Source organism: Blennius ocellaris (assembly GCF_963422515.1).
Source record: "Blennius ocellaris genome assembly, chromosome: 1".
Lineage (NCBI taxonomy): Eukaryota > Metazoa > Chordata > Actinopteri > Blenniiformes > Blenniidae > Blennius > Blennius ocellaris.
Genome location: NC_137650.1, coordinates 28,225,093 through 28,253,052, shown reverse-complemented (window position 1 = coordinate 28,253,052; position 27,960 = coordinate 28,225,093).

Below are 27,960 nucleotides of genomic sequence, written 5' to 3'. Positions count from 1 at the left end.
GGCGCACTGTAGAAGCTTTTAGAATCGTCTGCTTTTTCCTATTTACATCTTAGATTTAAAGTCCACCAAATGCCAACTCTGTCCAGGCATGTCTAAACTATTGCCCACTGTTTGCGTATCAAATAGGAACTGAATATTCCTAATTAGTACTTTTCAGAAAATTATTACATTTCATCCCGGCATCTGTACAAGCCCACGTGTTTTATGGCAAATCAAGAAAATGACCAGCTAAACTGCTCGACACGACAAATGAAGAGGAGAAGGCGAGCATAAGGAGGGTAGGATCTTGTTATGCTGAAGGGAGCTTTCATTACTCACAGGCCCGTGTTCCATCCATGGCATTTATCTGTGGGCCCAATAAAGTGGAGAAAAACATATTGTGTAGCAGATTGCAATCTTGGCTTCTTTGTTTAGAGATGAAGTTGAAAATGTGTCGTGGATTTGTAGAGTAGGGTGGGTACAAGTCACGTCGACAGAGTTGTCACTCTTTCTTTCCCCCATTAGTCAAAAAAAGCCAGAACTCAACTGTGTTTATATCTGCCTGAATACATCTACTGTGGAATTTCGTTCTGCAAAGACTGCTTTCTATTTTCACGCTGTAGGGCAGGATCAGTTTGTAATCTACTCTTGATGGCGTCAGTCACAGCTGCAGAAAGAGGCTTGGATGGTTTAGGACGATGTAGCAATCCACCTCACCCGCTATGGAAATGTCCTAGTGCTTCTTATTTGCCTCGCCAAATTGCCTTTTGGAGGGAAAGTAATTGGTGCCCGGATTACAGTCGCTGTCAACGGGGGGAGAACGATGATCTTGCACCTTGTTGACAGCAGCTTCAGTGTCTTGTCGGCGTCTGTACTGGCAGTCTTCAGCCACAGCGCTGTAATGAAAGTGCGCCTGATCGTTCAGACACGAGACGTGTAACAGAGGCTCGTAGAGTTAGTCCCTAAGTGCAGACCATCTCTGAGAAATCAGAAAACTTTCTCGCTCAGTTCACTCTCCATCAACACTCACTTTAACATGGGATGTGATAATTATAACGTTTAACAGACGAGACACTGCACAGCTGCTCCAGTCTTATTTTTGACATCAAGAAAAGTTTTTGTCCTCAAAGTTGATGTTGTCGGAAACAGGAAAAAATACTGTTGATTTCAGTGAATTTGACAACCTCCAATCATTCCTTCTCAGTCCTCCACTGTTGATTGGCTTGTTGCCGGGTCTCATGATGACGACGTGTTTGTTTAACTCAGGGATGTTGAAACACGGCGACCTCTAAAACCTTTAAAGCGCTGGTACTTAATGTTATGGGATCCGCTGGTTACATCCCTCTGATTCATAGAGTATTTACGTTCTTAGTCCCAGTCACCATGACTTACCTTAAGAAGTATACTGCATACATAGGTAACTGTTTGCAGGTCACAAACGTTATGACCCTCGAAGCAATTTTCCCAAAATGAATGAATAGAATAGAATGAAAAGCAAATATCGATCGAAATTACTTCACATCACCGTACTACTGACTTTACTTCAAGGTAAAAATATAAAAAGCAAGCATGCTGATTAAAGTTAGAGCTATGCAGTAACTTTTTTGTTCAGTCATTAATTTGATCCAAGCTTCCATCCCCAGCCTCGTGGCTCGTGGTCTGGATGGAAGGAAGACCTACACATCATTGACAGGATAATTATAATGTGATGCGTTTATTTGTGGGATTGTTGTTCTTACTTTCACCACAATCCCGTGTCCTGAATTCATTGCGCTGCGTTGCATGCTAGAATATAGTTTATACTAGAAGAGAGCTCACCAACGGGCTTAAAAATTTATGAAGAATTTAAAACACCGGTGGAAATTTCTGCCCTTCGCACACTGACAGAAAAGCTCCTGCTGCCGGGAGATGGGCAGTTCTGACATCTGGCACATCCTTTGTTCGGTTTGTTTGGATGTCTTTGGTTCACATAGCATTCATAATTTAATTGAGCCACACTACTCTTTGTTTGGACGTCTGCTTTTCAAACAGTCTGTAGCTGCCTGTTGTGGTGCACACCAGGGTTTTAATAGCGGTGTTCACACCTCCACAAAAGGACCACACTGGCTGAGCTCTCACAACGAGGTTCATCATCACTGGACCAAATTTGACAAGTGGGAACGCATCCAAAAATAACTACAGTTTATGATTTCAGAGTTGTTATGTGCTACGCTGGTTGTTTTTTTGTTTTGTTTTTTTCCTTCCCTGGGACCTCTGTTGTTTGTCTGCCAACTGGTCCCAGCTCATAACCTTCATTCTTTTCTTTCTTTCTTTGAGAGCTGCTTCATTGTCGGCACCTTTGGGTAAAGGGAAGAAGAAGAAGAAAGGAAAAAAAAAAGTCCCATAATTGCTCTGTTTACTAATACAAGAATCCTTGAGCTCGCCACTTCTAACAAACTGAAGTAGATTGAGATTGTGTCTTTAGCACGCTCTTTCTTTTCTCAGTCTCTCACAAGCAAAGAGCTGGTGTGTTTTGGTTTTTTTTCCTCCTCTCTCTTTCTTTCTTTTTTTTTTTTTCCTTGTGAAATGTGAAGCTGCACCAGAGAGCATCACTTTGTGGCAGAACCTGACTAATCACTGTACAGCTCAAACCCACTCACCTTGTTGTCGGGCTCTGATCCAGGAGGAGACGGTTATTGTGGTACACCAACGCCCCAATACTGTCGCCCAGGGAGAAGAAGTCGGGCTCTCACTGTTCCTTCCCGTTTATTGATCAAACCACAACTGTCTTTCACCAAACATTCATACCAGCACAAAGCTGTGTTTGCCGTCGGAGCACTTAAATCAGCCACGGATTCTTCTCACTCTCCTTATTATTCCCCAACTTATTCTCGTCTCGCAGCATTTCTTGAAGCGCCACGTTGCCCTCTCTTTTCTTCACCGGGGCTACCACCATCTGTCACTGCAGGTGTTTTTGTGTTTCCTGTCTGCGTTTCTTTGATCACTACTGCATTCCACCGGTGTAAATTTTTGCCCTCTTTCAGTTCTTTGTCTTTGTTGTGTTGTCTCGCTGAGATGTTTGTTGATGTTTTTGTTGTTAAAACGATAAAAGACAGAAAATTCATCCCTCGCTGTTTTTCAAACAAATGGCACTTTTTTGGCAATCATGCAAAATATCACAACAGATATTGAATACCTCGCTATTTGTCCCAATGGGCTGATTTATTCCCTCTTCAAACAGTTGAATAGTATCCTGCGGTCTGAACAATATGCACGCTCATCCATCGGTAGTCTCAACAAATTAGCAAGGTTCACTTTGTTGTTTTTGTCGGCGGCTGTTGATCTTTACGTGTAGATTTCTCTATAGTCTGAATTATACATTTTAGCTGGCAGGAATGGAATATACAACAGAGTTGCTCCTGATACCTTGAGTTATTATGTTGCTGCATGATAATAATAAAAAAAAAAAGAAAAACAAATTGAAGTTGTCACTTTTAATTTTTAATTTTACATGTATACAGCTTTAAAAAGAAATACACAAACTGATTGGATAGTTTCATGACAGTAGGTGAAACAAATGAAGATTTAGGTTTATTTGTTAAAAGATGAGCAAAAAGAAATAGATAATTATTTCAGTAGGATTTTACACCAAACAATGAGCTAATTGACATTAACGACACAACATTAAAGGGCATAAGAACATAAATGTACATGAAAATAAATATATAAGAATGTTCATATAAAAAATAATGTGCAAGTGTGTCATGATGGCTGAAGCTCACATGTTGATGTGGTCAAATCCAACAGTGAAGCTTTAACTTATGGGGGGGAAACGAGGTAAAGCTGCTTCTGATAAGACCGCAGAGTTTAGTTTGCTTTCTGTGTGGCGACATGCTGCCCTCGATGCTGTTGCTTTGTAAAAAAAAAAAGAAAAATCGTGAAAACCAAAATGTTTCACAGCGTGATGAAAGAGTGCTGCCGGAATTACGTTTTGCATGGTGTGCATGTGGCTTTTTATTCCAGGAAAGGACAATGGACTGAGAATGCACCAGGCAAACTGAACAAGCTGACACTGGCAGCGCAATGGTTCAAATCAGCTGAAGAACAACCATTGATGTGGGTTCAATTTGACATACACTATTCTTACGTATGTAAGTGCATCTTTTCATTGACATGATGTTTGATATTTGCCTTTTCCCCCTTGACAAACAATCTCAGAGGCCTGGATTCACCTTAGTGTATTTATCTACTTCTATTTATTTATTTATTTATTTATTTCAGATAATTATCTAATTTTCTTTTTTATCTCCAGTGGTTCCTCTAGGGGGCGCTACACTGGTGGTGGCCGGTTTTGCCGCTGGTGGAGCCGTCCCATGGGTTTCCCTGCCCGGGCACCTGGCAGGTCCCCCGCGTATGCGGTGGGATTGGCTTGTCTGCCCGGTTGGGGGGGGATCTGTGGGGTGGCGCCCCCTGTGGTCGGAAGTTGTGCCGCCCCCAGTGTGGACGGCCCAAATATGTCCCTTTCCTCACCTTAGTCCTCAGTGTCCTGCCATGTCTCCATATCACTAGGCATGTCTTCACTTATGGTGTGTGTCTGCATGTGTGCGTGTGTTCACCTGCTTTTTATTCATCTATTTTATCTTTGCACTGTTTTTAATTTTTGTGGAAGCACTTTGTGTTGCTTAATGTATAAAAAGTGCTATAGAAATAAAGATTGATTGATTGATTGATTGATTGATTGATTAGTATAACAATAATGAATATCTGCTGATGACATCTTGGAGCCTAATCCTTCAGAAATCCACACTTTGACTGGTTGGGATTCATCTGTCAGCAAAAAACAGGGACTTGCACAATATTTTTCATCTTTGAGTGGATGTGTCAAAATATGTTCCTGGTATTGCACAGGGGTGTTTGTTTATTTTTCTAATTGAATTTATCTATCCAATTAGCATGTTTGCTTTAATGAATTTGCAGTGTGGGGGCATGTCCACCGGTTCAAAACAACAAAATGTCATTAATGTAACATGGACAATTCAATTTAAAGACAGAAAATTACTTCAAGTAATTGGATTCAATTGATTCCATTTTGGCAATTACTTTATTATCATGTTTACATTTAACATACTTGAAAATGTTCAGTAATTACCCTTTTACAGAGACACTGTTGTCTGCAGAGTGGGTTTTATTAAAGGACTCTATTGTTTTTTTATATTACATCTTTCCATCTTTTCTTAATTTCGTCTGATGTTCATTTTTTTTTCCCCATTATGTTTTTCTTTAACAAGATACAGAAGGCGCTTCGTTGTAATTCTACAATATGTTCGATAACGTCATCAGCAAACGATTCAAACTCTGTGTTATCAGATTTTATTTATTGCTTGCACTCCAGCTCCTCATCCAATATTTTCAGGGCGAATATCAGATGAGCAGCCACTTTGCATGAGCATGTATATTATTTCTCTTTTTTGGGGATCTTAGTGAATTGGGCTTGAGACTCACTCTGTGTGGAGTTTTGCATTTTCTCTCTCTCTCTCTCTCTCTCTCTCTCTCTCTCTCTTTGTACGTTGGGGAGTCTTGTATTGATTGAACTCTTACTTTTACCAACTGCCTCAAGCTTCTTGTAACCTGAAGCACTAAGATCACACATGAAACACACAAATCTGAATGCGTCATGGTAAAGGCTTGTGGTTTTGGCTTGCATGCTTTTTCTGGGTGATCAACTAAGAATGACGTCATCATTCGCCAATTGAGTTTGTGTGCATTAAGCGGTTTATATGAGGAAGATCTGATGAAAACAATCATGTTGGTGTTAGGAAACAAGTTCGGCTGGAGTGCTGAGACCCCACAAGCACCGAATGAAATGTAATACCTTTGAGTTGGCCTGTTGGTGGAGGACGTTATTAAACATGGAGTGTTAGAGGGAGAGAGAAATGTGGCTAAAAATAAATAAAGTAAAAACAATCTGTGGCAAAGTTGTGGGAAGAAAATAGAAGATATTAAGAAAACATTACAGTATGTGTTGTTTTTTGTTTTGTTTTTTTGCAAACCTGAGTGTACCAGATTAGTAGGTGAGTGTGTGCGCGATGCAACGTTACGTGAGGTGGCTCAGACCATCAGTGAGATAAATCTGAGTGCCTTGTGGTGCCAAAAGCAAAGGTCTGGCATACTCTTCCTGTTCCAAACGTTGTCGATTTGTTATTGATTCATTGCTTAGGCCATTGGACCGAAGTGAAAAGTAAGACAGAAAGTTCATTACATTGACAAGAACTATAACAGCAGTGATATTACCTCCACAACAGGGAGAGACGGCATGGAGAGAGTGAGGAGCCGCATGAATTTATGTCACGGAACCACTAAATTTAAGCGTTTGCATGAAGAGTGTAAGCAGTGGGTGATAAAATGGCAGTGTGTCAGTTTAAAGAGAAAGATGCTCGTTCAAAGAGAAACAAAGAGTGTGCCGGGAGACTTGCATGGAATCTGGCTTTATAGAATAGATTTAGAGCTGAATGCATCTTTTGTGTTTAAAGACTGGTGAATGAAACCATGTAAGCAGAAGCGGCACCAGACCACCAAAGACCTCGAGACAGTGTGTAACGACGGAGAGAAAAGGGTTGGAGCTGAATTATGTGTATTTTGTTGTTTTTACTTCTTACCATTCTGATATTGTTTCTTTTTAACCAACAATTTAGGAGTAACTCCATGAACTTGTACGAGGGGGAAGACACCCTCTCGTACACCTGGAATTCCATCCTGCAGAAACCATCGCGTGGCGGGGGAAGGGGGTCGTCTGATAAAGGCCGACACATCGTCACATGTTAGATGACGCTCTGAGGATGACTGCAGACGCTGTTACAATATGTCAAAAAGGTAAAACATCTTTTCTTACTGAGTTGTTGGTCAAAAATAAACAATATCAGAAAGGTTGGGCATCAATAATTTATTAGATCTGGCTCTTCAGTTGGATAGATCGTGTATAGGAGATGCATAAATGATTCAAAGATACTGCGTAAGAAAAACCTCTTTTTTCACCGGATCAAAATGACCGTGGCGTGAGACTGTTGGTGTGACAACGATTGATTGTATTTATTTATCAAACTTTAGTTTTCACCCATAGCCGACAACTGCTAAAAGACTGTCTCACCTGTGATCGACAGAAATAAAACTGGCCAAATGTTGCGTCTATGCACACTGAAGCCAAAGAGAGACATTAAACTGCAACAGATTAGTTTGACTTTTATATTCCTTCAGCCCAGGAGAAGAATTGTGGCAAGTCGTCAGGGTTCTTGCAGCATGTCGTTGATTCCCCCGGGGCCACGGCACCGAGCAGACTGACAACTGTAAAGACTCTGTACAGATGTGCTTTTGTTGATGGCAACAGCAGTGTGCACATCTGGCTTTGATCACCATGGTGATGGCAGTGCAGGGGAGTGACAGGGCATGCAGAGCGGTTGGAGGCTGATCCTCAGGGGAATCATTATCCTGTTTAGTGAGCCTAATGAGAGAAAAGGTGTTGCACCCGGCTAACTACTGTACCTGTTTCAAACACTTGCAGGAAAACATGTATGTCTTGTGATGTAAAGCTACAGCCTTTACTAACAGAGGCACGATTAATGGGTGTGTTATCGCAGCGTTAAATATTTTAACACGAGAAATGGAGAGAACAAAAGGTGTTAAAATGTGCTTCGATTCATCAACAGGGGTTTCAATTATATACATCTAACACAACAATCGCAGCTGAGAATAATTACATTCAGGAAGATAAAATCTACAAACAGAACAAAATGGTGAAAATGAGGAAAAAACCGTGCTGAAGATGCGTATCTTGGATGTTATGCAAAATATGTGGATTTTGATGCAAAGCAGCTAAATTCTTGACATAAAATTGACACGAAGTTTGGCTGCAAAGCGATCGGGAACAGAAGAAAATGAAGAAAGGGCAGTAATGTAATGAGGGGGTGTAGATTTAATCAATTCAAAATTATAAAAAGCATCTATCCATCTATCCTATCTGTCTGTCCGTCCTTCCTTCTTTCCTTCCTTCCTTCCTTCTTTCCTTCCTTCCTCGGGGTCACGGAGGCTGTAGGAAGAGGTGACACGGCCCGATGTTTGGCCTGCAGCCCCCGTGTCATCTTGGCACTGGTTCGGGGGACGCCACAGCACTGAAGCTTCATCCTCCAACAGCACAGTGTCTCATTAGAGTGCCAAGGAACAGTGACGGCTTCAGGGAGGGGGGCCAGCTCTGCTGTCACAAGCACATCCGTCAGGAGCGTACAGGTAGCTGGCAACATGACACGGTCACAACCAGACAACCAGGCCATCACTTACAATCCTGATCTCACATTATGATTCATCTACTATGTGGATAAAAGGCAGTGAGGGAATATAGAGCATTTTATGTGGACTTCAAAAAGGGAAGAATCAAATCTCATCCATCATTAAAAAAAAAAAAAAAAGATTTCAGAAAAAAAAAACAGTTTTTACTTCATCTGACCAGGACATGTTTTAAATACAATATACTGTAGTATATAATATATCTGTATAATATCCACTTGACAAAGACATGCTGCCATTGAAAAATAGACATTGTTTTCTTAAATCTTCCTGTCCTTGTTGCTTGACATCCTACTTTACAGTTTTATTTCCCCATAGCCCTGAAACTATCTCAATACCTCAATGGAGGCATTGCTTGTTTGAAATTTTCTACTTCTCGTAGGGATTTTATTTCCTGAAAAACACTCCTGTCATCCAGAAACTTCAGTGTTTACATGACTCCACCACAGCTTAGCAAAACAGGCACTTCTCAATATGTGGGCATAACTGAGGGGTCGGACTGACTGCTGCCAGGATGAGCACTGTGGTAAACTGCCAGAAACTGTGGCCTGGCCACTCAAACAGCCATTTAGCTCCAGTTTACTTCCTCCAACCTGCAGCAGCAGGCTGAATAAAATAAGACAACCGAGTATCTTCAAATTAAAGAGCAAGAATTAACTCCTGTACTCACTCATGCACCTGTACTGAGATAAGACACATTTTAAATGGATTTTTTTTAACTGTAAGTTTAGCGCCAACAGCAGTGGACAGCTTGAGCAGTAATTGCTGCCTGGTAAAGCTCTGGTAGACAGGTAAATGGTGTGGGGAGTCTGGCTTATTGAACTTTGTCACAGAGTTGATGAGCATGCAGCTCGGCCAGCCACGGGCTGTACAAATCACCTGGAGCACACTCACACAGACTGTTGGCGAGAGGAGAGAAAAGACGGAGCCTTTTCTGGAACAGTTTCTCGGGCTGAACAGCCGCCACAGTCACCTCTATGACTTCAAACCCTGTCCACCCAATCAGATACATCTGTTTTCCAGGTCATAGCGTTTGCAGACATTTTACTAAAAAAGATAGAAAAATAAGGAGAGGGGGGGGGGGAAATGCAGTTCTCAACTAATGGCTCCAAAGTTTTTGACCTTTTCTCCGTTTTTTTCTCTTTCCCTTCCCTTTTTTTTCCACCCAGCTTTTAGTCTACAGCTCGCCTTGTAAAAGCCTCCACCACAGCTTATTGCACCTTCAGTTTCACACACTGATAATTCAAGTTTTAACAATCTGATATAATTCTACATTTTGAACAGTTGTTATATATATTTTATAGCACTTGCAAAATATATTTCATAGAATCATGCCCTACTATATATATATATATACATATACATACACACACATATATATATATAGTAGGGCATGATTCTATGAAATGTCATTGGTAGATTGACCGAACAATACAATCATGCAGTAATCCTTTGATGCCCAGTGAGCCAGCGGCAGATCGTATGATCTTCACATGCTGTGTGCAGTGAAGCATGCCTGATTTTTTTTCTTTTCATTCTTCCAGTGATGTGGAAGTGAAATGATCACTAACATCCACCATTACTGATGGTAAAATCTGTCTTTGAGGGATTTGCAAGGATTGCGTCTACGGCGTCAATGGCCCGGAGGACATTGCTGCTATTGTCATCGTGGGGTTTTTATGACGATGCTCTGTCTGATTCCCGTTTTCGATTTGTTTTCCCAACCTGAAAAATTCTTCAGTTGCCTCACCTGTTGCCGTTAAAACGCCCCGCGTTATTCAGCGGCAAACACCCACCCTCCCTCCGTACGAGCTGGTGATCAATAAAGCTCATAAGTTTTTTCCGCCAACTGAGCGAGCTTCTGCTCCCGACCTGCTGAGAATCGCTGAGCGTCAGACAGACCAGACACACTCCTCCTAAAGGTGCCTCTTGTCGCATACAAATCCTGACTCTGTCTTACTGTGCTCCGCCAGGCTGTGCTACATGCACATTCCTCCCCCGAGGCCAAAAGCAACGAGACAAGTAGATAACGTTTTAGTGAGTCCTAGCCAAGGAGGAGATTAATATGGGGGAGATGCATATTGTTTGTGTGTCAGTGAGTTTACATGCTTATGAATATGCTGATTTGTTCCTGGGGTTCACTTAATATATGCACTCACATGCAATCATACATTGTCACTGGCTTTTTCTTTGAGTAAATTTGTTCTTTTTTACCATTACTCACTGGCATTCCGCAAATTGCATTAGTGTATAGGCAGCCACTATCGTACTTGCCTAATCAAAGAATTAAGATTAAAATGATGTTTAGGGCAAAAAGCTAGGACATGCTTGAGAAATAAACAGCTTGTCTCATCTAATTTGCAAATCTTGTAAAATGTTTTGAAATCTCTTTGATTTAGGACCTCTCTGCTCTGCAATGTAAATCAGCTGGTGAATAAATGACTTTAATGGTTCCATCAATATGTATGCACATGTCAAGCTCGCCTGTAGCCTGATGTCAACAAGATCTGGGACAAACTGGACTCCCAGTTTGGAGAGACGAGCCGAGGCAAATTTGAAATGCACATCTCAATTCCCGCTACAGCATCATTGCTGAAGATTTGGCAAGAAATAAGGAATAAAAATAGATGGAGAGAACAGAATCAAACAAGTAGCAGAAACCCATTTACACATACCTTTCAGGAGAACGTACACTGGTTTGGAATATTGCCAATGCATTACAGAAGCCTCACATATGATTGAACCATATTTACACCATCAGCGTGGTGCTGATGGTGTAAATGAGTAATTAAAATAGATGACCAAGAGGAGAGGGAGAATAAACTGATGTCCAGGTGGGCTCATCGTCTCCGAGGTCCGACGGCAGGGTCAGACAAACCAACACGTGGCTGGCCTGCAGATGCTGGAAACGCAGCTTTGCTGCATCAAAGTCGGAGCTATTTTTGATTCAAAGCCAGTGATAAAGCCCTAATTGCTCTTTCATTATGAGTCATGATGCAGACTATTCATGTGTAATTAGCGACTTGAGCCCATGGATGCGTTTGTGTTCATACATGAGCCCATATTGTGGGCACGCATGTGAGCAGAGCAGCTCCAGAGACTCAACTTTGATGTGTTTCCTTGATTGTATCCTCTGGCAGATAACACTGCTGTGTGATTTGGGGCATAGGGGCGAGAGTGCCTGAGTCAGCTCAAGCTCAGCTCTGGGAACAGCCGGTCTCCCACTCGTTTGAAATCACAGCAACATACAGTACATCTCAGGAATCAAACTACCATAGGCGTTTTCCAGCAGAGTGATAGCCGAGACCCTATCTTAATGCGCTCGCATACAGGAGTTGGCTGCCGCAGTTTGTTTCATCGATTCACCATCAAAGCCTACAATCTTCTCTGGAGCAATTTTCCAAAGTCATAATGGTAGTTGGATTCAGATTTACCCAGATACACAATAGACTGAATCAATCATATCAAACATTTCTTGATAATGTGCTTCTTTAACATAGTTTGTCATTAACGATGCCCCACTGTGCACATTGTAAAGTATTATTATATTCATATTTGATAACGCTTTATTCAACTTAGGGCCGTGGGGTGTTTCATTATGGCTCATGCACATTTTGCTCTGACAAACCGACATTATGTTGCATATTATAAAAGAGTGCATGCTGGGTTGATTGTTGATTGTTTCACATTCAGTATCAAAGATATGCGACCAGAACCTTTATCGTTGTGCAGAGAGGTTAACGACATGCTGCTGAGAGCGTCCAACTGATGTGTAAATAACATGAAATTCAAAAAAGGCAGAAATAATTTCTTTGCACTGAATAACAGTATTTATACTTCCACACTTTACGTCACACAGCATGATAACGTAAAGTTGCTGCATTGTGATGTTCAATGAAAAATGTTTGTTCTATCGCTGTTTTTACAAGCTTCCAGATTTCTCCTTAGGAGAACAAGGTGTCACCTCTGCTGAATTGTGATTTCAATAATATGGCTGCTTTACTGCACAAAACAACTTTGACAACATCCAAGAACAAAGAACGAGTACATAAAGGGAATGCAGCGATGCATAGTGACACAATGTCTCAAAAGGCATGAAGAGTTTGAGCATTTAGTTCTAATGAAGCCACTGAAATGGCAAAAGGAACATCAGTATAGATGCATGTTACTGAAGGAGACGTAGTCTTTGGCTGCAAGTCAATCTTTCTCAGGTGGTCGCTTCTCTTCAAGGCAGAACGTATTGAATTGACGGGATGTTCAGGAGACGAAGAAATAGTTCACCCAGTCACATCTACAAGCGACTTAGGGTAACCTCATTGAGAACATGTAAAAACTCCAAACAAAAAGTTTAGAGCAACAAAGATAAGTCATTTCTCAACATATGCCCACACAGAAAAAAAATGGCAGATAGTTAGTATTTGAGCCAATTTGGTCCAATCATGAAGAATCCACTCTTCTTTTGACTGTTTATTTTTACTGAACAAAAAAGAAACAAATGTGCTTTTGCAATAAATAAAAACTTGTGACATTTTTGATGAGTTTAACCACACATGGGAGGAAATGCTCCACAGTTTTCTGAAAACGTGCTCTCTAGTTTTACTCGCTGCCAGTGTTCAAATTACATTTTAAGTCAGCCATTCTGTCATCTGGCTCTGCCGCCGGCTTGTCGGCTCCCAGTTTTAGTTTAAACATTATTTTGAACTGACGATCAGAGGAAGGGAAATTAAGCACTTGGTGGACGAAAAGGGGAAAAAAAAAACCACATACATTGTCTGCGATGAATAAAGGCATAGTGACTGCCGGTTGCTTTATTCCCCATAAATAGAGCTCCAATTAAACCAAGAAGCTTTTTTGTCTCACTGGAGAAAGAGACCAAGCTCATTTACACGACCAGTATCTTGAGGAGTCATGACAGATAAGAAACATAGTATTACTGTACAACATCCTGCCAGTGATTGGAAGTAGACTCGGGGCAGCAAAAAACAATTCCTGACACCGAACTGATGAATATTTTTCAGTGTGCGAAAGCAATTTAAAGAGAATTCGAAGAACGTAACGCTCTTAGCGTGCATTGTATTTCCTTGTCCCGAAAGTCCCCGAAGGCACCATTCTCTTGGTCATACAGTAGTTTCAGTTCACACTAAATAACGGGAGGGGCTGGGGAGGGGATATACTTTCGGGCTCTTGGATTTATTATTTTGAGCACATCAAGCTTGTAAATAGACCTGCATGTCTGATATGAAATCACTCCATGGGGAGAGTTATGTGTACTATGATTTTCACCCCATCTGGAAGACAGACAAAAAAAACAAAACTGCACAAGAAGTCACCTTAAACGTAATGACACCTGAAGAGAACACTTCCCGGTGTAGGAAAGGTGCGCTCCTGCAAGACCATGCGTTCTCATTAGAGTTCCCTGCATACATGATGTGTGTGCCGTGCTGACTGTCTCCAGGTGCCGTTTAGTCTGCGGGAGCCAATCCAGGTCCGGCGAGGGGGAGCTGAATGGCCTTTCCTCCCGCCGTTAACGCTGCTCGCCTGCCACCATTATCGTGCATATGGTCAGCGTGCTCCCAGGCGGCCGGGCTGCACATAGACATGTGGCACTTTGAGTTGGCATCTTCACCCTGCACAGACAGGCTGGAGTTGCATACGCATACATGCAGACAGCCTCCTCTTCATCCGTTGGCTCTTCATGATTCCAGTTGACAGCGACAGATGTGTCACAGCTGGCTTGGAGACCAAACCTGAACAAAGGCAGGTGAAGCCAACTAGGTCACATGTCATCTTGAAGGCTTCAACCCCCCCCCCCCCCCCCCCTCTTTTTTTTATTATTTGCCTTCACTATTCGGTTTCTGTCAGATTTCTGGGGTCATTTGGATTCATTGCCCATTTTCTACCTCCATATGTACGACAGAAAGGGTGCGATTTACCAAGTGGATGGGGGGGGATCTACCCCCCTCGCTCTTCTCGCCAAGTCTCCTCTTCTGCTAAATAATTTTTCTATCAGGAGGGTGAAATGTAATCTTTTTCTCACAGTGATCAGCAGGCTGGACAAAACACATCAAATAATTGTGTTTTGAAACACAAATAAAGCAAAGTTGCCAAACTCTCACTCCAAGATCACACAGTAGCAAATATTAGGTTCACGCTAAGGTCTTGAGAACCTTGAGGAGGTGTCTAGTTTCAACCTGGAAAAGCCAAGAGACTACTGTATCTGTTAAATTTCCACTATGGCTTATTTCACATTAATTCTTACATCAAAAAACGTGCATTTTAAATGAAAAAAGTATTGATTTTAACAAGCGATTGGGTTTGTATGTTTCCTTTCAGCTTATCTATCGTTTGGCCATTAGACTTATTTTTGATGGGCTTGTTTGGGTTTTTACATCCCAAACTGACATGCGGAACATAATTTGCACAAACAAGTAGCTTTTTCTCACAGGGGAAATAAAAAAAAAAGAGCAATTTTAATGCGCTGGTCGAACAGATGTAGCTTTTAGTAGCACAAACTGACCATGATTTCCACTCCGTGTCTTCAGGGTCAATATGGAGGAAGACTTAAGGAAAATGCAAATAATTTTTTTCTTTCCTTGGCTGCTCAGACTGCACTTTTGTTTTCAAGCCATACAGTCGATCTAAACTCTAAATTGGGGGATTAAGGACAGGAATGTATGAACAAACAAGCATGAGATACACACTGTTTAAAAAAAAAAAAAAAAACTATTCAACCTGCTTCCATCTTGAGGTAATCTTCAAATACAGGAAATGAAAGTTACAGAAGTTGTTACTAAGGCTTCATCCGTAGAGAAAGGTGAAGGATAACTCGGAGAGTTTCCAGAAAACCCGAAGAAAACATTTGGTGGGACAAGAAGAACATACAACTCTACAAAGAAAATCTAAACCCAAATGTTATTGCTGTGAGGGGTGGGGAGTGCCTTTCAATTCACACAGCATCACTTTTTTTTTTCAGTTTCTTCACTACTTGTAACTTCATTTATGACCCGTTTCACTCCATCATAACCTCTCAATTATTTTTACTTCCAGTTAAATGTTAGAAATATCTTTTACAAGACAGACGTGCCATCACACCTGCAATGCATTCAGTTTGTGTGCCACAGGAGGCGCAAGCACAGGGAGCTGGAGTTGTTGAACTGCAAGTCAGATAACAAGTGTCAAGAGGAAATGACAAGAGAGGTTTCTTCGATATGGACAGGGGATTTTATCCCAACGGGAATCTTCACTGAACCCAGCATCCGCTGATACGGACACGGGAAGGTTCCTACCAATGCTGATCAAGGGTTTCTGTATCATTTGTTCTGGGACACGAGGCACAGAGCATATGTGCACATGGAAAATGGGGCATTTTTTGCAAAACTAATCAGTTTGTTTTCAACACTGCAAAAAGCATCGGCAGTGGATCTCGCCTCTGACAAAACTGGAATTGAGTAGCATTTTTTTTTCCTAAAAGAATGTCTTTCTTCACAGTTTGCCTTCAGCCTGCTTTGTGCAGAGTATTGAATAGCCTGAACTTCATGCTCCTCTGTGTTATTTAAAGCATGACCTTCTACTTGTCATTGGTGACCGCTGCCATCAGGCTCTCAGCAGCCACGACTGACGCATTTCTTTTCTCTGTCTTCATTTTTGTGCGAGTTTATCCAAGGTGCTGCCATGACAATGACCAGACACACACGCACCCCCACCCCCACCCCCACCCCCATATGCACATGCACACACACACACACACACACACACACAGAGTCAGAGCGGCTGGAAAAACTGAATACTTTCCACATCTTTCCTTTCCGCATCTCCCAGACCCACCCACTCATACACAAATACACTGCTGCTTGGGAGCTTTTGAATCTTTAATAACAGGAACATCTGTGTGTCCTTCTGCAGTGGATCGACCTCTCCCACAGGTGCCCGGGCTCTGTTTTGTATCCTCCAACTTTAGTTTATAAGATAGGCTAGAGAGAAGTGTTCAGATGGGCCAAGGACTTTTGAGAGCGTCTGGTTAACTGCTCCAATAAGTTTTCTGAAGGAAAAAAAATGCACATGTATTAAAATTAAACAAATCTGAAAAAAACAGACATAGGTTTATGAGCTTTTAAATTCCATGTTAAGTCGGTAATCATTTTACCTCGAGCTAAAACAATTTGTCACATAATTGATTAGTGGATTTCCTGAAAAAAATGTATCTGCACGTATTTCAATTATTGACATGGCATTTAAGTTAATTTTCTCCATGCAACACTGACCAGGTACTGCAGCTCATCTATGATGATTTGTTATTATTGTTGTTGGTTATAAATTGTATCCTTCGGTAAATTTCCCCGTGTATTTTCACAGACTTCTGACACCGTGACCTATCAATTGATTGGCTAAACAATGGAAAGTTCTATTGAGAATGATTATTGGTAATTGCAGCTCTCCCGATGTACTATTTTTTAAATGCATTCAGCTTGAACATATTGGTTGGCAGCACATTTTCTCATTTTACTTTATCTGTCTCACGGGGGCTCGGCCGCAACTTTCTTTTCACACGTTGCAGAGATAAACAAGCACCACATGGCCCTCACCATCCTGGAGGGGAAAACAAAACTTGTTGCCCTGTTGCCCTCACCCTCCTGCAAACACTGTGCTTGCTGTTATAGACTTGATTGGGATCTCACCAAAGCCCGCCAGGAGCTCTGGACAGTGTGGCACTTGAGCTGCAGATTCCATGACACAGTGTGGCCCTAAATTTCATTATCGTTACATCACACAAAGAAAGTTCTGTAATTTTCAGGCAATGTTCTGACCACACACTCACATTGAAAAAGTTGAGTCACTGGGTCAGAGTGTGGGGTTTCCATGAATTTGTTCCAGCGTGTTATTCTGCCAGGAACAGGGCGAAATTGCCAGCGGATGATGAAACAGAAGGACAACAATTACATTTACACAATGTTAAAATGCTATTTAATTCTGTTAAAACGTTTGTGGTTCTATCACTTGATGTGACTTCCTATTTTGCATTCCAACTCCTTTATAAAAAAAAAAAAATACAACTTTATGAAATATTTATGTAAAACAATGTTTAATGTAAGCAAGAAACCACTAAATTCATATCCCGCGGGCCTGGATATGTTTATGGATTCCACCTGCCCACTTCTTTTTCTCTCTGGTCATTTTGCCATGTTGGAGTGTGGCGGAGAGGCGACATGTGCTTTTGAGACCACTTCAACAGTGACTTTATCTGCATTTTCTCAGGCCCCGCAGACACCAGTCTCATGGACAAATACCCCCCTCCCTCCCTCTCTCCCTCCCACACATACACAGACACAGAGACACACCTATCTTATTGTTGCAGCCGAGTCATTGTGTGTGTGTGTGTGTGTGTGTGTGTGTGTGTGCGTGTGTGCGTGCGTGCGTGCGTGCGTGCGTGCGTGCGTGTGTGTCGCACAACTATTACACAAAGAATGTCCATGTTGCAGCCGAGGAATGGAAACGGGAAGTAAAAATGTCAGGAATCATGACATAAAACTGTTACAATTATTTTCACCTTATTACGGCTTCGGTTGAAATGGACTTTTCTCACCTTTTTTTTTTCTTTCTACTTTTGCATGTCTTGAGGGGCAGAAAAAGATAAAACTTGAGCAATATTTTGAAATGACACAGACCTGTCGGTAAAAGAGGGAGCAGGTTGTGCACAACATTGAGCTGCTACACAGTAATACCACAGAGGTCACTTGCGCCCTATTTTGTGTGTGTGGCAGAAATGTTTTTGGAGGGATTTAGAAAATAAAAGTTTTTATTGACTTGTCACTGCTTTGCGTGTAGCCTTTTCTGGATGTTATTAGTGTTGCATGGATGTGACTTTATATATATATGTAAGTCAGCACGGAAATGTTAATAAAGCAAAAACAGACTGTCGAGGAAGATCCAAACACTAAAGAGAAAGTATTTGACGTTGGGTTTTCTGCCACAGAAAGATTCATCAGTTCTAGTGAAGACTGATGCTACTGCAGGTTATATGACCCTTCTAATAGTGATGCCAAGTGAGCTCGTCAGTTACAGCCAGAGATATCAATTCAGACTCTGCATCATAAAACTAGAAATGTCTGTATGTGCAGTACGAACCCCACCACACACACACACACACACACACACACACACACACACACACGCACGCAAATGTTTCTAGCACATATATTAAGCTCGCGTTTCATGGCGCACACACAGTGTGTGTTGCTTAAGCACACATGTAACTTGGTTTGGATTTAAATATTAACGGCCCATGTAACGCATATGCCGGGGAGTACGACGGTGCAGTTATGCACAGGGGATTATATCTTAGTCAAGTATATATCACACTCATATGAAGATCTAGGTCTGATTTACTATCACTCACATCTTATTCTCTTTTTACCATCTCTTTACGTGCAGTATAAAGACAATATGTCATTCATTTCTACATGTTGGAATTAATCGAAAGTGTAAAAACACAAAGTATGATAATAAAACACAGTTATATGTGTTCTCACTGAGCCAAGCTGCTGGAGTGTGAATCTTATTGTGGAATACTGCCAAGATTTATTTTTAACATCTGAATTATTATGCAGGATTACATTTACTGGCATTTCCTTTTAGATTTTCTTTTTTGCTTTCTACAAAAGTGGGCACTCTTAGTGATAAGACTGCAGGATTAAGTGCAGCCAAGTTCAATTTAAATGTCACAATTTGCAATAGCTCCTTAGACTCTTGATCCAGATAAGAGAAAACTGCCCCGAAAAGCTTTACATAATCAATACAGAGACAAGTTACCCCAGGAGAAGGAGCTGAGGAAGGAACCGTCCTCCACAATGGTCTCAAAAAAAAAAAGATGTGCATCCAAAATCAACCACAAAAAAAAACAAGTGCTATATGTTCAGGAGTTATCCGATTCAAACACGTGTGGATTTGATCTAAGATGAGGCAAAGTAACCCGGAGGACGACCGAGAGAGTCTGAGCAGCGTGAAGCTTCACGGAGACGAGAAAAACATGCAGGAACGAGCAGCAATCACACCTTTCACACATATCACACGGAGGGAGAGGGAGACAAGACAAGAGCTAATCCTCTGGAGGGCAATGTGGCATTCTAGAGCAACTTTTCAGCTCATTATTTTAGTTTGCTGCTCGCAACTCTACTATTTTCGCAATATGTGTGTGGGCAGGAGCAAGAAAGGCGTTCATAACAAAGAGCCAAAGTCAAGGCAGAAATTATGGGCGAACCAAAAGGAAAATAAATAAAAAACAACAACTCTTATCTATGTTTGCATACTACAACGTTCTGCAGTCAGTAAAGTATCAGCAAAGTTGACAATGTGTCTCCAACTCGGCACAAACGAGCTCCGGTGTCAGCTGCACGCAGCAGAAGGAATCAACACAATCACAGGCTTGAAATGGGCGGAAAACTTTTGAACGCAAGTAAAATTTTCTTTCCACTTTCGAGAACTTTTTTTTTTAAAGACGAATATCTGGTTTTTCATTTTAAATAATACATCATTACACAAAAACAGTTGAAGCCAAGTCAAGTCAAATTTATTTATGGAGCACATTAAAATAGCAGCAGCTGAAGCCAAAGTGCTTCACATAATAGGCAAAATAAAAATGACAATAGAAGAATAAAATACAGTGAAACTAACAATAAGACAAATGAGGCAGTCTTGACATCGGCCACTTTGTGTTGAATACAGATCTTTGTAATGTCTGATTCTTGTAAAAGTGAATTAAAAAGTGAATATTGTGGATTCACAGTTGGATAACTGTGACTCTGCGCCCTTCAGCTCATGGCGGGGGTTGTGGCAGCATTATTAGACATTGCTCTTTCCTCCCATCAACATGTTTTTCAGGCCAAGTGGATCCATTCCCCACTGGGAGCACTCCAAGCCAAGGTGCAATCTAAGCTGCCATAATCTGCCATGTTATTGAATTAAAGGCTTATGAGTGTTCCCCACGAGTATGTCAATTATTCTCATTTCAATGGTGCGCTCACTCATTTCTCTTTTTTTTTTTTTTTTCAATTAAAGGTAGATCCAGCACTTAAATCGGAAGGAATGCACGCGTCAATTGATGCATGACAGTGAGGACAAGCAAGTGAATTTCAGATTTCAGGTGTTTTTTCCTTCTCTTTCCATACCCATGTTGTATGAGATACATTATTCATTATTTGTGCTGCGCCACTCGCAATTGTTTTTCGAATGTGGAGGTGACGAATGTTTCCTCTGATGTTAACAAGGAAATGCAGGCACGGTTGTCGTGTTTGTTCTGGTGCTTTATTTCTTATAATAGATTGTTAGAGCGACGGAACACGGTCAAAGTTTAAAAGTCGACGAGAGAGCCCGGTCCCTCTAATGAGCACTGATTACACATTTAGTTGTACAAGTTAGGCTTTTTGAAGATGCCAAACAAAGTGGACGCGGCTTCTACTTTTGTGTCTTTTATAGTCCACGTTAGATGAAAGACACTATTTATACGTTTTGCTGACTTTTGAAGTGAAATTGACTGAGTTGCCACGGTGCTGTTTGTCGGCTGCGGGAAGAGAAAAGACAAGGAAAGTTGCTACTTTTTTGCTCCTTAAAGGAGCCGCTTCTCTAAGAATTACGCTCAAAGTATATGCCGTGTATACTTGAGGATTGAAGAAGAAGGCAAAAAAGAGTCTTGAAATACATTGCATAAAATAACAAAAAGATGCCACTTTTGGTTGAAGTCAAGAAGAACAAAACGATCCATTTTTAATAGCCTGATGCATGTATTTATTACCCGTCAGGCTTAATGCTTCTTGTAAAAAGCACCTCCCCACCAAGTCCTTTTTTTTTTTTTTCTAAAATAACATTCATACTCTGATACATGCATTTAAATTTTTTAGCGGCCGCCTTCTTTGTATAAGCGTTTGCAGCAAATCCCGTAACTCGGCTGGTTCGACACCGATACGTGGACTCTCAGTTCAACTTTTCCAGTCCAAAATGACTTGTGATACCTTTCATGTTGAGCAGCTTGACACTGGGCTCTCATTAGAGCCTGGCCACCTCCAACAGAAAATCAAGAGGCAGTGTGATCACAGGCAGTTCAGAAAAGGAGGGAAACATGAAGTGAATGAAAGCACCATGTGTTGTAAAGCCTCCAGAGTTTCAACTGAGGTCAGGAAAGATGTAACGGAAGAGCAACGACTTTACCAGAGAAAGAGGAATGTTTCAGCTGTAAATAGGACTAAGTAATGAGAAAGTTGGTAAAAGGTTTTTTTTATTTTTTTTATTTTAGGTTCAAACTTTGATTGGACAAAAAGGCAAGAAAACCTCAATGCAATGTCTTTTTTTTTTTTAGTAACAAAAGAAATATGACTTGGCCTATAAGCCCAGAGATCAAGCTCTTGCAATAGAAATACACTTAAATGCAGCGCTCCATTTAGAAAATTGCCTTGATTGTACATTTTAATTAATATAGTTTATGAGGATACACTGATGGGGAAAAAAAATCACTTAGTTGCACGTGTTTCTGAAAAAACATAACGAGTTTAACAGAGCTTCCTGTTTGATATGCTTTGAGTACATCTCTATTGCACACACTGATCTCACGCCGCTGTGACGAGGCAAGGTGACAGTAAAAACTTGACATCAGATGCCGACTCAAGCACACATTTTCGAAATGTAGACACTGGTAATCAGTAAGTGGAAGCTACAATCATATGTGTTCATAGTAGCTGATTGTAACTCAAAAACACGCCATTTTAAAAGGGGTCAGCATTTAAAAATATCTAATACATGCCAATCAAAGATGAAATATAGTCACATAATCCATCCGTCCATCTTCTTTCCCGGTTCGTCCGTTTGGGGTCGCGGTGGCAGTATAAATGAGGGGACAACACAGCAGTCTGATGCTATTGATGGGAAAAAATACAATAAAACGTGCAGGCATGTTTCACAATTATAAATCTACTTGACTGATTTCAGTGTGACACAATCTGTAATAAAGTGAACTCGTGACTCACAGTTCAAACTGAATTAGGGTTAATTAAAACAATTTTTTATAACCAATACGCTCAGACAGTATGGCTTTATAGATGCTGGCATTACCACTTGGTGCATGACCATCAGTTCCCCGACAGCCCAGATCAGTCAAACATAAGGCCCGTGAACCCAAACCACAGTATTTTCATGCTGAAATGTTGTGCAACACTCCCCAAATGCACTTGGTGACGTGACAACACTCACTTTCAGTCCAAATGAGTTTAAGTTGCTCAGTTCAGTTCATTGTGGCACTGGTGTTTTCTGGTCGTCTCCTTTTAAGGGTCCACCAGGCACGTCCAATTGGGAGGAGCCCCTGGGGTCGGGTCTGGACCCCTTGCAGAGAATATATCTGTCACTTGGTCAGGCAGCAGCTGGAGGTTGCCCCAAAAGCATAGCAGGAAGCTGCAGTGGATGTCTTTGCTCCGTTGTTCTCAATCCTTCCACCATCAGTCCATGTGAAGCAAGAGAGAAAAAAGATGGATCGATAGATTGTGTTAGCACAAAAAGCAGCAGTTTGTATTTTTGTTATGCATTCGTCCAGGGGGAGAGATGCATAACATAATAATTCAAGGTAACTCCCCCCCCTCACTCAGTCCCAGTACCAATTTCCCAGTGAAAATACAGTAATTTATTTACAAGTGAAAAAGTGTCAAAAACACTACAGAAAAAAAAACAAATACCTCAAAATGAACTGATGCTAAATCCAATAACTTAACCTGTCTGTAAAATAAATGGAACAAAAAGCTAAATTATTCTCTAACTTCACATACACTGGAGAAATACAGACACAAAAGAAAAAGAAAGCCCATCTTTACTGCACTCAAATCATTATACAAACAAACACTATATCCAATCCATAATAATCCCTAATTGCCTAAACTACAGGAACAACACACAAACACAACTTCTAAGGTTTTTAAGGACAATGGATGGAAAGGGCAACGGCTGCTTCACACACACACACACACACACCCCTCCACCTCCACTTGCAGCATCACATCGTAGACACATGTAGAGACAAGAGCACACAGTCACACGCTGATCGACAGCATACAGACCACTCTCTTCCTGACAATAACACAGAAACCCAAAATAATCCATGAACGACAGCCAAAGTGGTAACTGTATATGTGGAAGTAATACTCACGGTAATGTTGTCTTTACAAGCGTAATTGTATCTGTGTTGGTAAAATGACATTTTGACATTTATCTGTAAGGGCAGACTGAACAGCTGTTAGTTATTGTCTTATACTCCTAAATCATCTTTATCATCTGTATGAATATTTTTTACTGTCATTTTAAGCCATTCTACTTGAATATATTGTAATTATTTAATTTATTCTGTTGATGTAAGTTAGATTTTTGTCATCAATTATGCCAAATGTATCAGACTGCTGAAATGTTCACCTTTCCCAATGGAAGGTTCAGTTATTGTTTTTATTGTTTTTATTTTTAACATTCGGGAAGTTGCCTGCGGGTCTTTGCAGAGGTGCATCTGAGCCGCATGAAATACAAAAAGCTGAAATCCACAAGGGCATGAGCTTTTTTTTTTTTTTTTTTTTTTTTAAAGGGGAATTACCTCATTATTTGAAACTGCCTACTTGAACATCAAATATTGTACAGGAAACCCTCATAGGTTCCCTTCAGGTAACTTTGTGCAATGTGGAAGTTTTGCTTGTTATGCAGGATCCACACAATTAAGTTCCCACATTATTAAGCTCCGGAGCCATTTGCTTTCTTCTCTTGCATTCTCTTAGTTCTCGGCATATTTAGACTAAGTTTTAAAATGCTCACCAACCTCTTTAGCCAAGGGCTGCTTTGTTGTTTTTGTAGAAAACAGTTCAAGACAAATCACATCTATTGGAGCTGACCAGCAGACCAGAGAACTGAAAGAAAACAAAACACAAAAACCCAAAGATTTTTTTTTTTTTTACAATACTCAGTGGACCAATCCACGGATCTTAAAGATGACATTGCATGAAAACAGGAAAGCAATTTCCATTAATTATACATTTCAAGGCTGGATTTGTGTTCTTTTGATTCTTGTGGGAGTAACCTTTTTGTTTTTTCCCTTTACACAGTGTGTACGTTTACCCACCTGTAATGTGTTATTCACGTCCGCATTACAGCTGGCCAGTGCCAATTATAGTCGAAGCAGCCTAAACCCTAGACAGGTCGCCTGTCAGTCACAGGGCTAACACAGAGAGACAGACACACTCACACCTCCAGCTGATGAGACTGACCAATCAAACTTGGTTTACGAGCAAAATCGACAATGATGGGATCACAAAGTAATATCAGATCAAGTACACTGATCAATGCACAGACAAACTGTTTACAAATAGAGATTTATTATAGCAGTGGCTGCCCTCCTTTGTATTCAACTCAGCTGAGAATGCTTAGACAAATTAAAAAAGGGTGAATTTAGAGAATAAAGTTTCAAGGACTTGTTGGTGCTGTTTTAGCCTCCTGCTAATTCATCCATCCATCTTATATATACCCAGTTTATCTGAGTTCTTGTTGTGTTGGGCTGGAGTCAATTCCTACCAATGCTAAATGAAAAACAGGGTACATGCTGGACAGGTTGCCAGTCCATTACAGAGCTAATATACAACGAGAGCAACCAACCAAACACACATTCCCATTTATGGACAATTTAGAGTCCCCAATAAAACCAACAAGCATGTCTTTGGATTGTGGGAGTAAGTCGTAATACCTGGAGAAGGCCTAATTACCAGACATATTTGTGCTGTTAAACTGTTCAACACTCAAATCTGCTTAATGTGATTATGCAACAGATTTGGGCTATGGTATTAGACCTATAGTTTTTATTCTGGTAATGAGTCTGTCAATATTGAATATAAGCAAAACAAAAGCAGGATTTACAGGAGTGATTTTCATTTTCAGGTAATGATCGGCGAACAGTGATTTATGCCTTTACATCAACATCTATTTCATGAACAAAACCTTTAAAATCATTGAAACAGTAAAAATCCTTCCAATCCAACACCCATCATACCAGTTAGCCAACATATAAACTAATCCGCTGTTAGAGAGGCGATAACAAGACATTTCCCAGCATGCCCTGAGCCTGTGCTATCAGTGGATGGAGCTGCAGCGATACGAGCTAAAACCTCTGCAGCTGCCTGTGAGTCATGGCTTTCACGTCTGACTGACAAGAGAGACTGCATCACCATATTCCAATCAGGGTGCACCGCGTGTCGATCGCTGATCGATTCTGTGCAGGTCTGGCTCATCTCAAATGAGCCTATTTTATCTTCACAGCCTCACCTGATGTGGAACCAACCGTCGACTCGGGTCCGTTATGACAGGTGAAGTAAGAAAATGACAACTTACTCCTGTAAAGTTCTTATCAAAGCAAAGACCATAGCCATACAACTCCTGGACGAATCTCTTTCTGTAACGTGCAGCGATTTCCCCTTCAGCATCTTTTGAGAATCTTAGGAATATGATTGTCCACAACTCTGTTATTTTTATTACAAAAAAACAGAGAACAAACAATCACTGCATACAATTGCCACAGCAATGTTATGAGCCCTCAACCTTTTCAAATCAAAACACAATTACAAACCTCAAATAGATTTTATTCTGCTTTCATCTTAACTGGACTCAAAATAATAATTTACCGTTTAATAACTGGAATAGGTTTCTGTAAAATACGGTCAGCAGTTTCTTGGTAAAATAGAATGTTGTTTGTGGAAACAGAAGAAATCAGCCTGTTCACAGTTGCAATATGGATAAGGTGTGGGTGTCACAACAATGCAAAGATGAATGTCGCTTTCAGTGTCTCGGCCTCATTGGTAGTCCTTTAGCAAAGTGACTTCCTGTCTTGTATTGATAACACAGCAGGTGCTTTATCTTCTCCACATTCTTCTGTTTTATAATGGCTTAGATTATTAAACAACTATATCAGACAAACCCAGAGGTGTTGAGGGAACCTCTGTTGCCAGTTAGCATTCCTCGTTAAAAAAAAAAAAAAAATGCCCCGTGTCTAAACCACATGTTGAGTTATTTTACTTATCATGTGAAATGACTCGGAAGTAAAGACACATGCATTTGATTACAGCCTCCTCCTGTTTAACACAACTTTTCTCATCTTCTGATTGAAATACCTTGTCAGTGTTGTGACTACACCTGGGGAGAAACTAATTACAGATAATAAAATAAAATTCTATAAAAGAAAAGGTAATTAATAGCCTTGTTTTGTAAACAAAATAATTATCTGCAGTATGTTTCGTGACATAGCACCATCATGCAGTCGATCACACAAAAACATCTGCCCACGCATGGCTGCGTTTTTATTTATTTTCTATTTATCGATCTGCAATAAAGGGCCAATTAACCACTGTGTTACAATTCAATTCATTTTTATTCCAATGTAATTTTTACAGCACCAAATACAACAATAACCCAATAATTCCCAAGGGGTTTTCCCCTGTAAAAGTGCCTAGAAATGTGTTGTATTTGGCGCTATACAAGTGAAATTGAACTGAATTAATGAATTCACATGAGGATGTAATGGTGGAAAAGAAATGATCGTTTATAATTGAAAGAAACCTGCATAACCAGGCTCTCAGGCAGTGGCTTTCTGCTGTTCTGGTTGGGTTTAGGTTTAGAGTTACAATAGGAGGGAAAAAGATGAGACAGTTTATGGGGTGGGATTGAGTCCTGGGGTCAGGCAGTTACACAAACGCACCTGCATGGCACGCACATACATTTATAATTGTTCCAAGGTTTCTGAATGATTCCCTGGCAACACACCATTTTTGATTTCGCCTTCAGAATCATGTTAGAATTATAGCTACACAGACATTATCATCCCCAAGGTCTGGGTGTAAAATTGTTAGTGGGCATAAATAAAATACGAGTGCAATAATGCCATGTGTATCACATGAGAGGGCATGGGATCTCTGAGTGCTTGTGTTTCCATCAGCAGGTCTGCAGTCTTGATTGATGAGGCGATTGAGGTTGGGGAGTTTGCAACAAATCAGCGGTGTTGTTATGAGGCCGGCTGGCTGGCTGGCGCGCTATGCTTGGATCTCGACAATGTCTCCACCGCTCTGCCCGAGGACAGTTTTCACAGCGACGCGTGACCTCCGGGGCCGTTCAGTCGGCCTGGTTAGTAAGAAAGACTTCCAACCATGTGTACACACACACACACACACGCACACACACACAAGCACACACACACCTACCCTCTCCAGCAGTGCATCACCTCTCTCAGTCCAGCCTCTTTCAAGTCATGCATTTCAAGCACACAGACGCACAGCCGTACTCACCCACCACCCGAGTCCTCCTGCTGCCAATAAAAATATGAAGAACCAAGACAGTGAGATTGAGCTTCCTGCCATGGCACAGGGGGAGTTTGGGTAATATTCAGACAGCTTTGCCTCAAGCAACGAAATCAAACAGAAACTCCCTGCAGAGTTCGACGTCTGTTATTAAAGGCTGTTGTTTTGCTGTCAGGGTCAGCGCAGACCATGTTATACCCATGACCAGAAAAACACCCACAATGATATATTCTGGACAAAAAAACACATCAGGTTAAATAATTTGCTGCCCTTGAATTAGTATTTTATCTGATCTTTCCTCTTTTTGTTTTTGTCCTTATCTGAATGG